Source organism: Oncorhynchus nerka, linkage group LG12 (genome assembly GCF_034236695.1).
Source record: "Oncorhynchus nerka isolate Pitt River linkage group LG12, Oner_Uvic_2.0, whole genome shotgun sequence".
In the NCBI taxonomy this organism is placed as follows: domain Eukaryota; kingdom Metazoa; phylum Chordata; class Actinopteri; order Salmoniformes; family Salmonidae; genus Oncorhynchus; species Oncorhynchus nerka.
The window spans coordinates 69,303,788-69,325,581 of NC_088407.1; the positions used below are offsets into that span (position 1 = coordinate 69,303,788).

Below are 21,794 nucleotides of genomic sequence, written 5' to 3' on the forward strand. Positions count from 1 at the left end.
CATCTTCCAAGTGGCAAGCATGTTGTGTAAATCAAATGTTACAACCCCCCCCCCAAAATCTATTTAATTCCAGGTTGTAAGGGAAAAATGCCAAGGGGGGTGAATACTTTCGCAAGCCACTGTAAACAAATGTATGCACAACATTTGAGAAATAAAATTTTTGTGCATATGGAAAATTGCTGGGATCTTTTATTTCAGCTCATGAAACATGAGACCAACACTTTACGTGTTGCGTTTATATTTTTGTTCAGTATAAGCAGTGCCCATTCAAACATCACATTACCTTTCATCTCTTCCTCATCCCAATATACAGTACCAGCTACTGTGTGTGTGATATGGATGTACTATGTGTATGAATGTGCAACAAACCACATGCCTTGAATCTTCTCTGCAATGTTATCACACAAATAATAACAGTACACTCTTTTTACACACATATTCACAGCATCCACCCTCAGCCTCATGTTTTTACAAGTGCACACACACAGGCATGCGCACACACACACACACACACACACACACACACACACACACACACACACAGGGAAAGCTGAAGCTCAATCACGCTTGTGAAAAAAAGTGTTCTTTTTCATGCTGTGTAAGTGGCTAAGGCAGAGAGAGAGGCACAGCAGCCAACACTGTGGTGTTCTGAGGGTACAGCAGCCAACACTGTGGTGCCCTGAGGGTACAGCAGCCAACACTGTGGTGCCCTGAGGGTACAGCAGCCAACACGGTGGTGCCCTGAGGGTACAGCAGCCAACACTGTGGTGCCCTGAGGGTACAGCAGCCAACACTGTGGTGCCCTGAGGGTACAGCAGCCAACACTGTGGTGCCCTGAGGGTACAGCAGGCTAAATCTATTATAAATTGAGAAATTCAAAACACTGTAAACAAACAGAGCAGGGAATAAAATAAAATAAAGTATCTCAGGATTACACAGAGACAGAGGTGTGAGAGGGAGACAGAGGTGTCAGACACCGGAGAGGAGATGGGGAGGAGGAGATTGAGAAGAGGAGATAGGGAGGAGGGGAGGAGATGAGGAGAGTAGATGGGGAGGAGGAGATTGAGAAGAGGAGAGGAAATGGGGAGGAGGAGAGGAGAAGAGATGGGGAGGAGTAGAGGAGATGGGGAGGAGGAGAGGAGATGGGGAGGAGGAGATTGAGAAGAGGAGAGGAAATGGGGAGGAGGACAGGAGATGGGGAGGAGGAGAGGCGATTGAGAAGAAGAGATGATGAGGAGGAGATTGAGAAGAGGAGACTGAGGAGAGGAGATTGGGAGGAGGAGAAGAGATGGGGAGGAGATGGGGGAGGAGGAGAGGAAATGGGAAGGAGGAGAGGAGATGGGGAGGAGGAGAGGAGATGGGGGGAGAGAGGAGATGGGGAGGAGGAGAGGAGATGGGGGGGAGAGAGGAGATGGGGAGGAGGATAAGAGATGGGGAGGAGTGGAGGAGATGGGGAGGAGAAGAGATATCTTCTGTATAGCTAGCACTGTGATTTCTATCTGTAACAAATACTCGAAAAATATAATTAATTAGAAATCGAGTTGAATAAGCTAAAACAACACTGTGGAGACACACACACACAGTAATATTGTTTTGTTGTAATATTGTAAATGTTATATTGTACATCTGCAATGGTGGAGCAGTGTACATGTGTATAGCGCACAGTGTCTTCTGTTAAGTATTGGACATCTAAGCCAGTTCCACTAGTCAGGGACTGATTTAGACCTGGGACAACAGGTGTGTGCAATTAATCAGGTAGAACAAAAAACCAGCAGGCTCCAGACCTCGTAGGTGGTAAGAGTGGAATACCCCCGATGTAGACTATTGTTTTCTTGTGATGTGTTGTTTTGTTCCTGGACCCCAGGAAGAGTAGGGGTTGCCTTGGCAACAGCTAATAAGGATCCTAATATATACAAAATAAGAGGGTATAACATTGAGTCTGTTGTGGAGAAAGGCCAGACTCCAGACTAACATGAAGTTCTCAGGATACTCGCTGAGGGCCATCTCGATGATGTTGAGAGCGTCGTGGTAGTGTTTCTGAGCCGACAGCAGCAGTGCCAGCAGGTGGAGTGAGTGCACGTCGTCTCCCTGCAGCTGTAGAGCCTGACGCACGTACCCAAGCGCCTCCGGGATCTATAGCACAGAGGGCACGGGTCAGATCCCCACCAGACATCCACAGCAAGGGGTGCTGATATCTGGCCATGCTGGAGAGGACCCTAATCTTAACCCTTATTACATCTGAACACATCTGAGTTTGAGTTTATTTTATTTTTACAGGGACAGTGCACATTAATCAACGTTTCAGTAAAAGTGACGGTTTTAGCCAGACAGCTAATTTTCAACCACAGTCCCTGGGCAGGTTATTAAAAACAATTACAATACAGACAATCATTGAGCAGTGAGTACACGCAGAGCAACATAGGACAAGCAAGACATAGCATACAGACAGCAACATAGAACAAGCAAGACGTAGCATACAGACAGAGCAACATAGAACAAAAAGCAGCAAGACAAAATTCATAAAAGCAACAGTGTTTCCACACCTCACAAGCTACAGACAACAGACAACATGGAAAGTGACAATACACAGCTAGGGACCATGTTCACAAATCTGATTGACCTTTGGCCGTGTCTTCATGCATTTTGTGAAAGTGTGATATGTGGTGCAGTTATGTGTGTCTGATGGCTGTCTATTCCAGACACGGGAAGCTCTCACAGAGAAAGCGGATTTAGTAAAGGTGCTTTTCCTTAAGGGAACTATACAGTCACCTCTCATTGCAGACCTTGTGGATCTGCTGCCACATGTTTGGGTTTTCTGTTTAACAAAAATACTGAGTGGAGGGGGAGCCAGGCCATTTAGGATCTTGAATACAAGACATGCGTCAGTGTATTGCACAAGATTTTCCCAACTCAGGAGCTCATGCTTTCTGAGGATGTAACAGTGACGATGGCCATTGGGCTTCCTATCAAGCACTTTGAGAGCCTGTTTGTAGACAGACTGAATAGGTTTTAATGTTGTACAGCAAGCTTGGGCCCAACTAGTCAAGCAGTATGTTAAGTGGGGGAGTATCATAGATTTGAAGTACTGTTTAGCTACCTTTGTAGTCAAACAATTTTCGTATTAATCGGAAATTAGCTAGGTTGAATTTGGTTATCTGAATGACCTTTTTCACATGCTTTTTAAAAGAGAGGTTGGAATCAAGTATGATGCCAAGGTACTTAAAATCAGATACCATCTGGAGCTTCTCCCCTGACACATAGACATCTGGCTCAGTAGCATCTGTTGCCCTCTTTGTGAAGAACATACAAACAGTTTTTTTCACATTGAGATGCAAACACGAGTCACTGAACCACTTTGTAACCTGGACCATTACAGTAGTGAGTTCTTGTGCAGCTTGTTGTTTGCTCTTTGCATGCACATATATCACTGAATCATCTGCATGCATTTGAACTTCAGACCCAGTACAGACAGAAGGCAGATCATTAATGTTCAGGCTGAACAGGAGGGGCCCCAGTATTGACCCTTGGGGCACGCCCACATCATAGCTAAGAGTGGGCGACAGCTCATTGCTCACTCTGACACACTGAGTTCTGCCTTCAAGGTATGATTTCATCCATATCAAGGCATCGGGGGAAAAGTTGAACTTGGACAATTTTGTGATGAGAATCTCATGGTTAACAGTATCAAAAGCCTTGTTTAGGTCCAGAAACACAGCCCCAACAACGCCCTCTTTGTCCATCTTGGACTTCACATTTTCGAGAAGAAAGCAGTTGGCCGTTTCTGTGGAGTGTTTTGCTCTGAAGCCAAACTGCATGGAGTGTAATGTGAAAGGGCTGTTGTTGAGGTGGGCAATCAGTTGTTCTGCTACACATTTTTCAACAACCTTTGACACCACAGGTAGTATAGTAATGGGCCTGTAGTTACTCACGTCAGCAGGGTCGCACGATTTAAAGATGGCCGTTATTATGGCCGACTTCCATACCCTTGGAAACACCCAGAGACCAATAGATGTGTTGGTGACCTTAGTAATGGGGCCAATTAGTGACTCTTTGTAGTTTTTAAGAAAGGTAGAGTCCAGCCCAAACACATATTTGGCTTTAGAGTTCTTTAGTGAGCTAATCACCTTGTTCACCTTTGACTCAGAAACCTCCCTTATGATGAAGACAGGTTGAGCGTCATTCACTAGCACTGAGCCCAAGAAACCAGTGGAGGGGTTCTGTGTCAGTACCCTGACAGAGTCAATAAAGTAGGAATTGAAGGCTATTGCTATTTCGACTGCATCCTGTGTTAGATTGTTATTCACCATGATTTCTAGTCTTTTTGCAGTGTTACTATGGTCTTTCCCTGTTAACTTTTTTAGATTCTCCCAGATCAATTTAGAATTTCCCTTTACTTCACCAATTATGTTAATAAAAAAGTTTGATTTCTGATTTCTTTCATCACCTTATTTCTCAGCATGGTAAATCTATGTCTGTCATGCTCTAATTTGGATCTTTTAGAGCATAATCTCGTTCTTTCATCCATTTCCAGATTTCTCCATTTAGCCAAGGAAGAGTGCTCAATTGGCCAGGTTTGGATTTGATTTTCTTTAGGAAACCATTTATTGTAGTCTGGATTGTGGATAGAAAAACCTGACTATCAGCTTCCATGTCTGTATAAGACAAGATGTCCTTCCAGTTAATTCCCTTAATTGCGTTTTCAAAATAGTTGAATTCACTCTTAGGTATTCTTAGTTGATCCGGCTTTCTAACAGTAGAGAGGCTAAACCTGCTCTTAGACAGCTTTCTGGCTATAAGTGTCAGATTATGATCAGATAGCCCAGTAACCACATTGAATGATTTAGTCACTCTCTCTGGTTTATTACTGAACACCAAATCAATCTGTGTTTTAGAGCAACAAGTCACCCTGGTTGGCCCTTTAACTAGCTGTGTAAAATCAAAAGTATTAGTGATCCTACTAGACTTGTCTTCATAATGAATATTAAAATCTCCCATTAAGATGACCTCTTTCCCAAAGTCACATTCCCTAAGCATGTTATTAAACTGATCAAAAAACAGACTTTTGGTGGAAGGTGGCCTATACATTCCAATGAGGGTAAAACACACTTTTGGTGGAAGGTGGCCTATACATTCCAATGAGGGTAAAACACACTTTTGGTGTAAGGTGGCCTATACATTCCAATGAGGGTAAAACACACTTTTGGTGTAAGGTGTGTCACGAACCGGCTCAAAGCCCGTAACAAAGGGAGACAACGTGGAGATAATGAGTAGAAAGATATATATTTATTACCTAAAGCAAATAAATATAATATACAATGGTGTGTGTAATCAGTAATCAGTAGTGTAAGTGAGTGTTTTGCATGCGTGAATGTGATAATGCAGGGTGATGAAAGGTGCCAAAGCAAACAAACAAACAAACGGCCATCAAGAACCACAACACAATCTACAGAGGGTGTCTGCATGGAGAGAGTCTCCTCCATGAATGGGGAAGTGGTGTATTTATCCTGGGAGACACCGGGCCCAGGTGGGTGACGACCCTCCCAAACCAGCATCCTAATAAGGAAATAACAGAGAGAATACGGCAGACAGAGTGGGAGGGTCGTCACAGGTGGCCTATACATTCCAATAAGGGTAAAATACATTTGGTGAGACAGTGTAACGTTCAGGCCAATACAGTCTAGTTCATTATCACATGACCACTCAATTTGTTTGCATCAGATATGTTCTTTAATGTAAATCATCTCACCCCCTCCTCTTCCTATAATCCTGTCTCTCCTGAAAACATTGTAGCCAGGCACAATCAAAGCAGCATATGGAGAGTGTTTATGGAGCCATGTCTCTGAGAGGCAGAGGAAGTCAAGGTTGGAGTCTGTGAGTAGATGTTGAATTTGATCACTTTTTGGAATGACACTACAAATGTTCAAGTGCCCCTCTAGTAGTCCCTTGGGCTTAGCTAGTGGGTCCCAGACGACTCGAGAGTGATTTTTTGGTGTTTTCTGACGGCTGGGTTTAGGCCGTTGTGTTTCGTTTTGATTAGGGGCAGTTCAGTAGCGTAATTAACAATCCCTCCCCCCTGCACTGGATGCGGGGAACTAATTAAAACAGCTTGCGTACCAGAAGCAGAGTCAGGGATCGCATATAGCGACTCTGGTATGTTTGAAGAGTCAAAATCTATCCTGGAGCCGGGTGAGTCGAGAGAAACCATGGGACCATAGCACTCACCCACCTCCACAGCGGCGACGATCAGTGGACGAGGCCATCCACTACTTTCCACTCCGTGAGTATCACTGGCTCGGTGATGTTAGGCCCAGGTTTGAGTTGCACATCCCCGGAGAGCAGGAGGGTAGTGAACAGGTAGTTTAAATGTTTCCGATAAATGTTGGACTTGTGCTTGTTACGCCTAAGCGGTTAAGTGGAATAGGGAGCGAGGTAGGATTGGCCATTATTCAGAACATTATGGTATGCTGTGTACTGTCCGCTCCCGTGGAACGGTGAACCAATGTGTTTGGTGTTGATATTCTCTGGTAGTAGACTGATTGTGTCATCCCAGCAAGGACGCACTGAGATTATCAGTAGAGCAGCTACATAACTGACAATCATGGCAAAGTACTGGCGATAAAACACATAATTGAGCTTTAACTCTTTGCACGAGTTACTTAGCTGGGGTCGGCGTACACCTGATGTTTAGATCAAATAACAGCATTCGTATGAGAAGCGGCACCTGCCGCACCCCCCTGTCTTCCGTCCGCCATTATCCTGTTAACATCTGGCTACAATGTTACGGTAGCAAGCCCTTTCAGAACAAATATTTTATTTGAATCACTAATCCCTAACCTTTACCCTTCACATGAGTTAAAGGCAAATAGCTCATGTACTTGCTCATCAGTGTTTATGGATTTTCCCCCCATACATGCCTATCTTGTGACAACCAATCATAGATATAACAGGGTTATTATATCTATGCTAATGTCTCTCCCAGCTCAGCCAATCAGATCTCTGATGGAGTAGATACATGATCAGACACAACTTAGTTGTTAACAACTGCTTAAATCGACCAGGTAATGACCTATATCAGGTCCTTTTCATTAGTCTACTGCTGCTGGAAATCAATGGTATACACTACATGGCCAAAAGCATTCAAATTAGAGGGGGGATGGTAGGGGACGCCATGTGCGACTGACGTGTTTTCCGTTTGCTCCCGTGGTATTCTTAAAGTTTATGTGAATTCTGCAGCAGAACCGTATTTATTTTCAAATATTAATTTGGTGATCCCTTTCCGTAAAAAACAAAAGCATTCAAATTAGTGGATTTGGCCATTTCAGCCACACCCATTGCTAACAGGTGTATAAGATGTCCTTTTTTCAGCAAAGCCCCCAAGCACAAAGCAAGGTGCATAGAGAAATGGTTTGTCGAGATCGGTGGGGAAGAACTTGACTGGCCTCAACCCCATCGAACACCTTCGGGATGAATTGGAACACCAACTGCGAGCCAGGCCTCATCGCCCGACATCAGTGCCCGACCTCACTAATGCTTGTGGCTGAATGGAAGCAAGTCCCCGCAGTAATGTTCCAACATCTAGTGGAAAGCCTTCCCATAAGAGTGGAGGCTGTTATAGCAGCAAAGGGGGGACCATGAGATGTTTGAATAGCAGGTATCCACATACTTTTGTAGCGTATGTTAGCGGTGTGTGTTTGTGTGGATGGTTGTGTGTATGTGTATCAATACTGTCCAGCAGATGAATCTCATCGGAGACCGTATTTGGTAGTAAGAGTCACCTGGGAGTTTTATATTACAATGGTTGTTATTGAATATAATTTATGATTCACAATCCCTCTCTCTCCACTCTGCTCTCCTATCCCTCTCCTCCTCAACCTTCTCTCCACTTTTCTCCCACCTCTCCTTCTCCTCTATGCTCCTCACCTCCCTCTCCAGAGGGTGGTGTGGTCTGCCCAACGCATCACCGGGGGAAAACTACCTAACCTCTAGGACACCTACAGCACCCGATGTCACAGGAAGGCCAAAAATATAATCAAGGACAACAACCACCCGAGCCACTGCCTGTTCACCCCGCTATCATCCAGAAGGTGAGGTCAATACAGGTGCATCAAAGCTGGGATCGAGAGACTGAAAAACAGCTTCTATCTCAAGGCCATCGGAATGTTAAATAGCCATCAGTAGCACCTTATACAATTGAAGTCGGACGTTTACATACACTTAGGTTGGAGTCATTAAAACTCAGCTTTTTCAACCACTCCACTAATTTCTTGTTAACAAACTAATGTTTTGACTAGTCGGTTAGGACATCTACTTTGTGCATGACACAAGTAATTTTGACAACAATTGTTCACAGACAGATTATTTCACTGTACCGAATTCCAGTGGGTCAGAGGTTTACATACACTAAGTTGACTGTGCTGTTAAACAGCTTGGAAAATTCCAGAAAATAATGTCATGGCTTTAGAAGCTTCTGATAGGCTCTGGAGTCAACTGGAGTCAACTGGATGTGTACCTGTGGATGTATTTCAAGGCCTACCTTCAAACTCAGTGCCTCTTTGCTTGACATCATGGGAAAATCAAAAGAAATCAGCCAAGACCCCAGAAAAATATTGAAGACCTCCACAAGTCTGGTTCATCCCTGGGAGCAATTTCCAAACGCCTGAAGGTACCACATTCATCTGTACAAACAATAGTACGCAAGTATAAACACCATGAGATCACACAACCGTCATACCACTCAGGAAGGAGACACATTCTGTCTCCTAGAGATGAATGTACTTTGGTGCGAAAAGTGCAAATCAATCCCAGAACAACAGCAAAGGACCTTGTGAAGATACTGTAGGAAACAGGTACAAAAGTATCTATATCCACAGAAAAACGAGTCCTATATTGACATAACATGAAAGGCCGCTCAGCAAGGAAGAAGCCACTGCTCCAAAACCACCATAAAAAAGCCAGACTACGGTTTGCAACTGCACGTGGGGACAAAGATTGTACTTATTGGAGAAATGTCCTCTGGTCTGATGAAACAAAAATATAACTGTTTGGCCATAATGACCATCATTATCTTTTGAGGAAAAAGAGGGAGGCTTGCAAGCCGAAGAATACCATCCCAACCGTGAAGCACGGGGGTGGCAGCATCATGTTGTGGGAGTGCTTTGCTGCAGGAGGGACTGGTGCACTTCACAAAATAGATGGCTTCATGAGGAAGGAAAAGTATGTGGATTTATTGAAGCAACATCTCAAGACATCAATCATGAAGTTAAAGTTTGGTTGCAAATGGGTCTTCCAAATGGACAATGACCCTAAGCATACTTCCAAAGTTGTGGCAAAATGGCTTAAGGACAACAAAGTCAAGGTATTGGAATGGCCATCACAAAGCCCTGACCTCAATCCCATAGAACATTTGTGGGCAGAACTGAAAAAGTGTGTGCGAGCAAGGAGGTCTACAAACCTGACTCCGTTACACCAGCTCTGTCAGGAGGAATGGGCCAAAATTCACCCAACTTATTGTGGGAAACTTGTGGAAGGATACCCAAAACGTTTGACCAAAGTTAAACAATTTAAAGGCAATGCTACCAAATACTAATTGAGTGTATGTAAACTTCTGACCCACTGGGAATGTGATGAAAGAAATAAAAGCTGAAATAAGTCATTCTCTCTACTATTATTCTGACATTTCACATTCTTAAAATAAAGAGGTGATTCTAACTGACCTAAGACAGGGAATTTTTTACAAGGATTAAATGTCAGAAATTGTGAAAAACTGAGTTTAAAATGTATTTGGCTGAGGTGTATGTAAACTTCCGACTTCAACTGTATATATAGACTTCAAATCACTGGCCACTTTAATAATGGAACACTGGTCACTTTAATAATGTTTACATATTTCACATGACTCATCTCATAAGTATATACTGTATTCTATTTTACTGTATCTTAGTCTATGCCGCTCTAACATTGCTCATCCAAATATTTATATATTCTTAATTCCATTCCTTTTCTTTGGATTTGTGTGTATTATTGTGAAACTGTTAGATATTACTGCACTGTTAGAGAGAAACACAAGCATTTCGCTACATCCGCAATAACATCTGCTAAACACGTGTATGTGATCAATAAATTTGATTTGATTCTCCTCCTCCTCCCTACCCTCCATCTCCTCTCCTCATCCCTCCCCTCTACTTCTCCACTCCACTACCTGTCCCCTCCAAACCTCACAAATCCACCCTTGACATTCAATTTCCTTCATTCCCTGATGTGTGTCTTGTCACATTATTTACTGTTCATTTATTGGTCATTTCTTTATATTTTTCCCTGAAAGATTTAGGCTATGTGATTTATTTTAGTGGTGACATAGCCTTCATTGTCGGGGAGTTAGTCGCTGGGAGTGGGGATGACGTCTCACGTGGAAACGCCGTCCCTGCCTGAGCCGAAGGTGACGGTGGAGAATGTTCTCCTCGCTGTGGGATAACAGGTTGGCTATGAAAATCTTTCAACTGCTTCGCGAATGAATGAAGCAGTGGTTGTGTTTCTGAAAGAGGAGAGTCTTATCAACCGGCTGATCACAACGCTTTTCTCCCCGGCTACGAGGGTTACTATATCCAACGTGCCACCGTTCATTCCCGATGGTGACCTGATGCTAGAGCGCACACGCTAAGGGACATTTGCCAGCGCAATGAGAGAGCAGGCCCGGCCTCCACCCCTGGTCCAGACTCAACCCCAAACATCGGCATTGCCAGATTCCGTCATCCATACAGTTGATGTTAATGTTGATGATGTTATTGTTAATGTAGTGGAGGTTACCGTGGCGGGGAGTTAAGGGGCGGGCGTGATAGTGACTGAGCTTCCGGCAGTGGTTACAGAGGGTAGTGGCAACGCTGGCTCCGAGGCTGATACTCCTGTCTCACAGGCAACGCTGTGCTTTGGGCGTGGAAAAATATTATATGTTCAAACAGAACATTTCACAGCCAGGAGCCACGGTTTCACAACCCATTCATCCAGACCAGAGTGCAGACCTCTGCCAGCGTGTGGGCCAGGCTTGTGAGAGTGGGGTTCACTAAGTTGGGTGACCTGCAAGAAGAAGCTGGGCGGAAATCTACCAGCGACATGGCAAAGGCTTCCTCCATAAATTCAACCAGGCTTCTGCAGCAGCTGGTGGAAGGGGTCCGTGCTGCACTACCGGGCTTGTTCTGAGAGCTGCTGGGGAGTAGGCAGAGACTGGAGACTGGACTGTCTAACCACAAATGACACTGACCTACCTCCTTTCAACATTACTGCCGCTGCAGGGGAACACCACCATCTGCATGGGGAGGCTTATACAGGGAGCGTCAACATCCTCTCGGAGAAGAGCCTCCCCATGCAGATGGTCTTTCTAAACCACCTTGACAGCCACCGTGTAGAGCCTTTTTGCTGGCTATGCAACAGGACCCCAGCTCTGAAGTCTTGAATGATAGGATCATGACGGTGGCTGTCAAGGTGGTTTAGAAAGACCATCTGCATGGGGAGGCTCTTCTCCGAGAGGATGTTGACGCTCCCTGTATAAGCCTCCCATAGAGAAACGTATTGCTGAGATACAGTGGAGGATTATTCATGGGGCTATCACTACGAACAGGTACGAGTCGGATCTTGATCCATTAGTGGGGAGGGGGCGCCTGTTCTGTGGGGATGAGGAGACTGGTAGGGTTGTTCCAGTCTGGTAGGGTTGTTTGTGTCCTGGGTGGGTGGTGGACAGGCCTGGGTTTGGGGCTGACCCTGGACCTATACATTGGAGGGCTTAGGTATGGTATAGCCAACAGGCAATGCGACAGCCTAGTAAACTACCCGTTGGGGCAGGTAAACATGGCAATGTGGAAGACCAGTAAACATGAGAAGCAGGGGGCAGGGTGTACGGACACCAGAGCTGTGCTGGTGGGGCTGGTGTGGGCTCAGCTGACACTGGACCATGTATATGGTGAGCTGGTGAATATTCTTGGGGATTTTGTAGGGGTGTGGTGCGTCAGAGGGTTCTATGTACAGTGGGCGAGGAAGGGTGATGGTTTTTAACTTTCTAGGTAGCTAAAAATGAAACAAGGTTTGTGCTTTTATTATGTAATTATTTGGCCAATAAAGGTACCCTCTGTAGCGCTTTGGGGTCGGATGCCAAGCAGCTGCCATACCGAGCGGTGACTCTCTCTCTCTCTCTCTCTCTCTCTCTCTCTCTTAGCATCTTGACTGCATAAGTCACCGCTTGGTATGGCAACTGCTTGGCATCTGACCGCAAAGCGATACAGAGGGTAGTGCTTATGGCCCAGTACATCACTAGGCCCGAGATCCCTGCCATCTAGGACCTCTATACCTGGCAGTTTCAGAGGAAGGCCCTAAAAATGGTCAGAATCCAGCCACCCAAGTCATAGACTGTTATCTCTGCTACCACATGGCAAGCAGTGCCAATGCACCAAGTCTGAAACCAACAGGAACCCGAACAGCTTCTACACCCAAGCCATTAGACTGATAAAGAGTGAAAGAGTCAACCAAATAGCTACCCGGACTATCTGCATCGACCCTTTTTACACTAACTCTTTTCACTCATCACATACGCTGCTATTACTATTCATCATCTATCCTGTTACCTAGTCACTTCATCCCTACCTACAGGATATGTATACATCTACCTCAATTACCTCGCACCCCTGCACATTGACTTGGTATTGGTACCGCGTGTATATAGCCAAGCTACCATTACTCATTGTGTATTTATTCCTTGTGTTATTCTTTTTATGACTGTTGTGTTTCTGGGATGGGAGGATGGAGGCGAGATTATAGTGGAAGAAGAAAAGAGGAGAAATAGACAGGAAAGGGGAATATAGGGGGAAGAGACTGGAGTTGAGAGGAGAGGAAGATACAGTATGGCAGAGAGAGGGGAGAGATATAAAGAGTGAAAGAAAGAGAGAGACAGAAAGAGGGTTTGCGGTGACCTTAGAGTGACCCGTGTGAATAATGAGCACCGCTAATACCTAGTGTAAAAATTTATTTTATTTTATTTATTTAACCTTTATTTAACTAGGCAAGTCAGTTAAGAACAAATTCTTATTAACAATGACGGGCTACCAAAAGGCAAAAGGCTTCCTGCAGGGACAGGGGGTGGGATTAAAAATAAAATTAAAATATAGGACAAAACACACATCACGACAAGAGACACAACACTACAAAAAGAGAGACCTAAGACGACAACACAGCGAGGCAGCGACACATGACAACACCATGGTAGCAGCACAAAACATGGTACAAACATTTTTGGGTACAGACAACAGCACAATTGGCAAGAAGGTAGAGACAACAATGCATCACTCAAAGCAGCCACAACTGTCAGTAAGAGTGTCCATGACTGAGTCTTTGAATGAAGAGATTGAGATAAAACTGTCCAGTTTGATTGTTTGTTGCAGCTCGTTCCAGTCGCTACCTGCAGTGAACTGAAAAGACGAGCGACCCAGAGATGTGACTGGCAGAACGGGTGTTGGATGTGGAGGATGAGGGCTGCAGTAGATATCTCAGATAGGGGGGAGTGAGGCCTAAGAGTGTTTTATAAATAACCATCAACCAGTGGGTCTTGCGACACTTATACATACAGTATATCACAAAAGTGAGTACACCCCTCACATTTCTGTAAATATTTGAGGATATCTTTTCATGTGACAACACTGAAGAAATGACACTTTGCTACAATGTAAAGTAGTGAGTGTACAGCTTGTATAACAGTGTACATTTGCTGTCCCCTCAAAATAACTCAACACACAGCCATTAAGGTCTAGACCGCTGGCAACAAAAGTGAGTACACGAAATCCGAGCAAGGGTAGCATTCCAGAGGGACATCAGAGACTGCAACGTTCTCTGCTTCACAGAAACATGGCTTACTGGGAAGACGCTATCCGATGCGGTGCAGCCAACGGGTTTCTCCACGCATCGTGCGGACAGAAACAAACATCTTTCTGGTAAGAAGAGTGGCGGGGGCGTATGCCTCATGACTAACGAGACATGGTGTGATGAAGGAAACATACAGGAACTCAAATCCTTCTGTTCACCTGATTTAGAATTCCTCACAATCAAATGTAGACCGCATTATCTTCCAAGAGAATTCTCCTCGATTATAATCACAGCCGTATATATCCCCCCCCAAGCAGACACATCGATGGCTCTGAACGAACTTTATTTAACTCTTTGCAAACTGGAAACCATTTATCCGGAGGCTGCATTCATTGTAGCTGGGGATTTTAACAAAGCTAATCTGAAAACAAGACTCCCTAAATTTTACCAGCATATCGATTGCGCAACCAGGGGTGGTAAAACCTTGGATCATTGTTACTCTAACTTCGACGCATATAAGGCCCTGCCCCGCCCCCTTTCGGAAAAGCTGACCACGACTCCATTTTGCTGATCCCTGCCTACAGGCAGAAACTAAAACAAGAGGCTCCCACGCTGAGGTCTGTCCAACGCTGGTCAGACCAAGCTGACTCCACACTCCAAGACTGCTTCCATCACGTGGACTGGGACATGTTTCGTATTGCGTCAGATGGAAATATTGACGAATACGCTGATTCGGTGTGCGAGTTCATTAGAACGTGCGTCGAAGATGTCGTTCCCATAGCAACGATAAAAACATTCCCAAACCAGAAACCGTGGATTGATGGCAGCATTCGCGTGAAACTGAAAGCGCGAACCACTGCTTTTAATCAGGGCAAGGTGTCTGGTAATATGTCCGAATATAAACAATGCAGCTATTCCCTCCGCAAGGCTATTAAACAAGCTAAGCGTCAGTACAGAGACAAAGTGGAATCTCAATTCAATGGCTCAGACACAAGAGGCATGTGGCAGGGTCTACAGTCAATCACGGACTACAAGAAGAAACCCAGCCCAGTCACGGACCAGGATGTCTTGCTCCCAGGCAGACTAAATAACTTTTTTGCCCGCTTTGAGGACAATACAGTGCCACTGACACGGCCTGCAACGAAAACATGAGGTCTCTCCTTCACTGCAGCCGAGGTGAGTAAGACATTTAAACGTGTTAACCCTCGCAAGGCTGCAGGCCCAGACGGCATCCCCAGCCGCGCCCTCAGAGCATGCGCAGACCAGCTGGCCGGTGTGTTTACGGACATATTCAATCAATCCCTATACCAGTCTGCTGTTCCCACATGCTTCAAGAGGGCCACCATTGTTCCTGTTCCCAAGAAAGCTAAGGTAACTGAGCTAAACGACTACCGCCCCGTAGCACTCACTTCCGTCATCATGAAGTGCTTTGAGAGACTAGTCAAGGACCATATCACCTCCACCCTACCTGACACACTAGACCCACTCCAATTTGCTTACCGCCCAAATAGGTCCACAGACGATGCAATCTCAACCACACTGCACACTGCCCTAACCCACCTGGACAAGAGGAATACCTATGTGAGAATGCTGTTCATCGACTACAGCTCGGCATTCAACACCATAGTACCCTCCAAGCTCGTCATCAAGCTCGAGACCCTGGGTCTCGACCCCGCCCTGTGCAACTGGGTACTGGACTTCCTGACGGGCCGCCCCAGGTGGTGAGGGTAGGCAACAACATCTCCTCCCCGCTGATCCTCAACACGGGGGCCCCACTAGGGTGCGTTCTGAGCCCTCTCCTGTACTCCCTGTTCACCCACGACTGCGTGGCCATGCACGCCTCCAACTCAATCATCAAGTTTGCGGACGACACAACAGTGGTAGGCTTGATTACCAACAACGACGAGACGGCCTACAGGGAGGAGGTGAGGGCCCTCGGAGTGTGGTGTCAGGAAAATAACCTCACACTCAACGTCAACAAAACTAAGGAGATGATTGTGGACTTCAGGAAACAGCAGAGGGAACACCCCTATCCACATCGATGGATCAGTAGTGGAGAGGGTAGCAAGTTTTAAGTTCCTCGGCATACACATCACAGACAAACTGAATTGGTCCACTCACACTGACAGCGTCGTGAAGAAGGCGCAGCAGCGCCTCTTCAACCTCAGGAGGCTGAAGAAATTCGGCTTGTCACCAAAAGCACTCACAAACTTCTACAGATGCACAATCGAGAGCATCCTGGCGGGCTGTATCACCGCCTGGTACGGCAACTGCTCCGCCCTCAACCGTAAGGCTCTCCAGAGGGTAGTGAGGTCTGCACAACGCATCACCGGGGGCAAACTACCTGCCCTCCAGGACACCTACACCACCCGATGTTACAGGAAGGCCATAAAGATCATCAAGGACATCAACCACCGAACCACTGCCTGTTCACCCCGCTATCATCCAGAAGGCGAGGTCAGTACAGGTGCATCAAAGCTGGGACCGAGAGACTGAAAAACAGCTTCTATCTCAAGGCCATCAGACTGTTAAACAGCCACCACTAACATTGAGTGGCTGCTGCCAACACACTGTCATTGACACTGACCCAACTCCAGCCACTTTAATAATGGGAATTGATGGGAAATGATGTAAATATATCACTAGCCACTTTAAACAATGCTACCTTATATAATGTTACTTACCCTACATTATTCATCTCATATGCATATGTATATACTGTACTCTAGATCATCGACTGCATCCTTATGTCACTAGCCACTTTAACTATGCCACTTTGTTTACTTTGTCTACATACTCATCTCATATGTATATACTGTACTCGATACCATCTACTGTATGCTGCTCTGTACCATCACTCATTCATATATCCTTATGTACATATTCCTTATCCCCTTACACTGTGTATAAGACAGTAGTTTTGGAATTGTTAGTTAGATTACTTGTTGGTTATCACTGCATTGTCGGAACTAGAAGCACAAGCATTTCGCTACACTCGCATTAACATCTGCTAACCATGTGTATGTGACAAATACAATTTGATTTGATTTGATTTGAAGTGAAAATGTCCAAATTGGGCCCAATTTGCCATTTTCCCTCCCCGGTGTCATGTGACTCGTTAGTGTTACAAGGTCTCAGGTGTGAATGGGGAGCAGGTGTGTTACATTTGGTGTCATCGCTCTCACACTCCCTCATACTGACTGGTCACTGGAAGTTCAACAAGGCAACAACAACACCTCATTGCAAAGAACTCTCTGTGGATCTGAAAAAAATAATTGTTGCTCTACATAAAGATGGCCTGGGCTATAAGAAGATTGCCAAGACCCTGAAACTGAGCTGCAGCACGTTGGCCAAGACCATACAGCGGTTTAACTGGACAGATTCCACTCAGAACAGGCCTCACCATGGTCGACCAAAGAAGTTGAGTGCACGTGCTCAGCGTCATATCCAGACGTTGTCTTTGGGAAATAGACGTATGAGTGCTGCCAGCATTGCTGCAGAGGTTGGGGGGGGGGGGGGGGGTCAGCCTGTCAGTGCTCAGACCATACTTCTGGCTGTCGTTCCAGAAGGAAGCCTCTTCTGAAGATGATGCACAAGAAAGCCCGCAAACAGTTTGCTGAAGACAAGCAAACTAAGGACCTGGATTACTGGAACCATGTCCTGTGGTCTGATGAGACCAATATAAACGTATTTGGTTCAGATGGTGTCAAGCGTGTGTGGCGGCAACCAGGTGAGGAGTACAAAGACAAGTGTGTCTTGCCTACAGTCAAGCATGGTGGTGGGAGCTACAGTTCATTGAGGGAACCATGAATGCCAACATGTACTGTGACATACTGAAGCAGAGCATGATCCCCTCCCTTCGGAGACTGGGCCGCAGGGCAGTATTCCAACATGATAACGACCACAAACACATCTCCAAGATGACCACTGCCTTGCTAAAGAAGCTGAGGGTAAAGATGATGGACTGGCCAAGCATGTCTCCAGACTTAAACCCTATTGAGCATCTGTGGGGCATCCTCAAACGGAAGGCGGAGGAGTGCAAGGTCTCTAACATCCACCAGCTCTGTGATGTCGTCATGGAGAAGTGGAAGAGGGCTCTGGTGAACTCCATGCCCAAGAGGGTTAAGGCAGTGCTGGAAAATGATGGTGGCCACACAAAATATTGACACTTTGGGCCCAATTTGTACTCACTTTTGTTGCCATGAATGGTTGTGTGTTGAGTTATTTTGAGGGGACAGAAAATTTACACTGTTATACAAGCTGTACTCTCACTACTTTACATTGTAGCAAAGTGTCATTTCTTCAGTGTTGTCACATGAAAAGATATACTCAAATATTTACAAAAATGGGAGGGGTGTACTCACTTTTGTGATATACTGTAAATGACCAGTTTACAGTATATATACAGAGTATAGAGTGCAGTGATGTGTCCTATAAGGAGCATTGGTGACAAATCTGATGGACGAATGGTAAAGGACATCTAGCCACTCGAGAGCACCCTTACCTGCTGATCTATAAATTACGTTTCTGTAATCTAGCATGGGTAGGATGGTCATCTGAATCAGGGTTAGTTTGGCAGCTAGGGTGAAAGAGGAGCGATTACGATAGAGGAAACCAAGTCTGGATGTAACTGTAGCCTGCAGCTTTGATATGTGCTGAGAGAAGGGCAGTGTACCGTCTAGCCATACTCCCAAGTACTTGTATGAGGTGACTACCTCAACATCTAAACCCTCAGAGGTAGCAATCACACCTGTGGGGAGAGGGGCAATTCTTCTTACCAAACCACATTAACTTTGTTTTGGAGGTGTTCATAACAAGGTTAAGGGTAGAAAAAGCTTGTTGGACACTAAGAAAGCATTGTTGTAGAGCGTTTAACTTCTCTAGGGTAGGGGGCAGCATTTGGAATCTTGAATGAAAAGCGTGCCCAAATTAAACCGCCTTCTACTCAGGCCCAGAAAATATGATATGCATATAATTGGTAGATTGGGATAGGAAACACTCTAAAGTTTACAATAATGCCTGTGAGCATCGGGGATAGTCGCATTAGAAGGGGTGGGGGATGAGGAAATGTTGGACGGGCAAGGAGGCATGGCTGAGTCAAATAGGAATCCTGACTTAATCAAGTGGTGATTAAAGAGCTCAGCCATGTGCTCCTTGTCAGTAACAACCACATCATCAATATTAAGGTGCAGCTATGAGGAGGAGAGTTTATTCTCCAGGTCTTTAACCATTTTCTATAACTTCTTGGGGTTAGACCCACAGAGAGAACTGACTACACACACATCTATCTATGGAGAGTATCAGTGATGTGTGACCAGCTTTTACACACAGATTAGTCCCATCATGATTCTCTGAGCCACTGTGTGTGTGTGTGTGTGTGTGTGTGTGTGTGTGTGTGTGTGTGTGTGTGTGTGTGTGTGTGTGTGTGTGTGTGTGTGTGTGTGTGTGTGTGTGTGTGTGTGTGTGTGCGTGTGTGTGTGTTTCTTGACCTTACCTGTCGTGACACAGCCAGCTCCAGGGCCAGGTAGAAGGCAGCCAGGTGGTCTGTGGGGGACAAGCTCTGGGCCCTGAAACAGAGAGATGAGGAGAAATGAGTGAGGAGGAAAAGTGTCCTTCAAATATATATATATATTTTTTTTTGCATGACTGCTACCGAGAATGGTGCTTGCTTGTAGTATCATATCATAAAGCAGAGAAATAAATGAACTCAGTGGGATTTTCTGAACCACTATCCTACAGAGTATCAGGTCCTATTATACTGGGACCACCAGGGGACTAACCTCGAGTGAGGTATCCATCCATCCCCTACTGAACAAGCCTCGCCCAGCCCTGTCCTGCTCATAACCACTTGAGAGACACAGAGTATCTACGAGGGAGTTTGGCTTACATGGTTCTTCCCAAACACTCTCTGTGTCAAAGGCTTAAATGGACTCTCTTACACCACTGCATAGTTAATGTGTCAAGAGAGTGGTGTGAGAGTGAGGATGACTCTGCCTCCATTAGGGGAGCCAGGGACAGACACAGAGAAAGGGACAGGGAGGGGAGACACAGAGAGGGGGGATGGGGGACAGGGGACAAGGAAAGTGGTGTGACACTGAGGATGACTCTGCCTCCATTAGGGGAGCCAGGGACAGACACAGAGAAAGGGACAGGGAGGGGAGACACAGGGAGGGGGGATGGAGAACAGGGGACAAGGAAAGTGGTGTGACACTGAGGATGACTCTGCCTCCATTAGGTAAACCAGGGACAGGTGGGCCCCAGGAACACACAGAGACGGGGAGACACAGAAGACAGGGGAGACACAGGGAGAGGGGAAAGACACAGACAGGGGAGACAGAGAGGGGGAGACACAGAGACAGGGGAGACAGAGACAGGGGGAGACACAGAGACAGGGGAGAGACAGAGACAGGGATAGGGTGAGACACAGAGACAGGGGAGAGACAGAGACAGGGATAGGGGAGACAGGGGGAGACAGAGACAGGGGGAGACAGAGACAGGGAGACAGAGACAGGGGGAGACACAGAGACAGGGGAGAGACAGAGACAGGGATAGGGGAGACAGGGGAGACAGGTGAGACAGAGACAGGGGGAGACACAGGGGGGAGAGACAGAGACAGGGATAGGGGAGACAGAGGGGAGACAGAGACAGGGGAGACACAGAGACAGGGGAGAGACAGAGACAGGGATAGGGGAGACAGGGGGAGACAGAGACAGGGGGAGACAGAGACAGGGGAGACAGAGACAGGGGGAGACACAGAGACAGGGGAGAGACAGAGACAGGGATAGGGGAGACACAGTGACATCTAAATCGCTAAATTCTTACAAAACTCACTCACCTCTGGAACGCACCCAGGGCCTTCTTCTGATACTCCTCCTGCATCCCCCGTAGGGAAGCTGTAGGGTTAGAGAGAGAGAGAGAGAGAGAGAGAGAGACGTGGGGGATTGAGCAGTGTGGGAGACGGAGAGGAGATATGAGAGATGAAGGATAAAATGAGAATAGAAAGAGTGGCCAGATGAATGGAAAGAAAGTAGTAAAAAGAAGAGGAGAGAAGAGAGAAGGAAGCATATGCAAGAGCCACGGGTAAATTGAGAAAGCATTTAAGAGTGAGTGAAATAGAGTGAACAACAGATGGGAGCAGAGAAAGGAGATGGAGAGAATGAGAAACCAGAGGAGAGTGATTATGTTCAGGAAGAAGGGAGGGAAGGATGCTCACATTATGGTGCATTATGTCATAAATATTCAGCTTGTCTACACCATATGTTCCAGGGGAGATAAGCTGAATGTGGTAGTGAGAGGAGAGCAATGTACAGTGGGACTGTCATACATCAGAGTTAGGCATTTGCTGTTAGTGTGTCCGGGTGTGGATGATAACCGTGGGGAGAGAGAGAGGGTAGAATCTAGTACGAGGTCAGTGGCTGAAAGTGGGAGCAGTCTAGGTAACCTGGGTAACCTTTAGCTCGGAACTCTGAGGCCTTCTCCCCCATGTCCACCACCATCTTAGCAAAACACTCCCCTTCCTCCAGCTAGACAGTGAGCAAGAGAAATAAAGATTAGTAAAATATTATAATGTACAGAAAACGAATCATGAAGGACAAATAATATAGTGATTTATATCAGAGATCTCTGAGGGTCAATCGCAGGGCTTGTTGCCATTCTCACCCAATGGAGTGCTCCAATGCACAGCTTGACAGCTACTGCCCCTACTCGGATGGTATCGCGCCGTCCCAACCTTCGCTCTCTCTCCCCCGCTACTCTCTCCTCTTCCATCCTATCATCTCTTCCCTCTGCTCAAACCTTCTCCAACCTATCTCCTGATTCTGCCTCCTCAACCCTCCTCTCCTCCCTTTCTGCATCCTTTGACTCTCTATGTCCCCTATCCTCCAGGCCGGCTCGGTCCTCCCCTCCCGCTCCGTGGCTCAACGACTCATTGCGAGCTCACAGAACAGGGCTCCGGG

At 46.1% G+C, this 21,794-nt stretch overlaps 1 pseudogene; it reads right to left on the minus strand.

Annotated features, from left to right (window-relative positions):
* The window catches only part of LOC115138656 (tetratricopeptide repeat protein 7B-like), a 159,788-nt pseudogene that overhangs the window by 84,747 nt on the left and 53,247 nt on the right, over positions 1 to 21,794 (minus strand).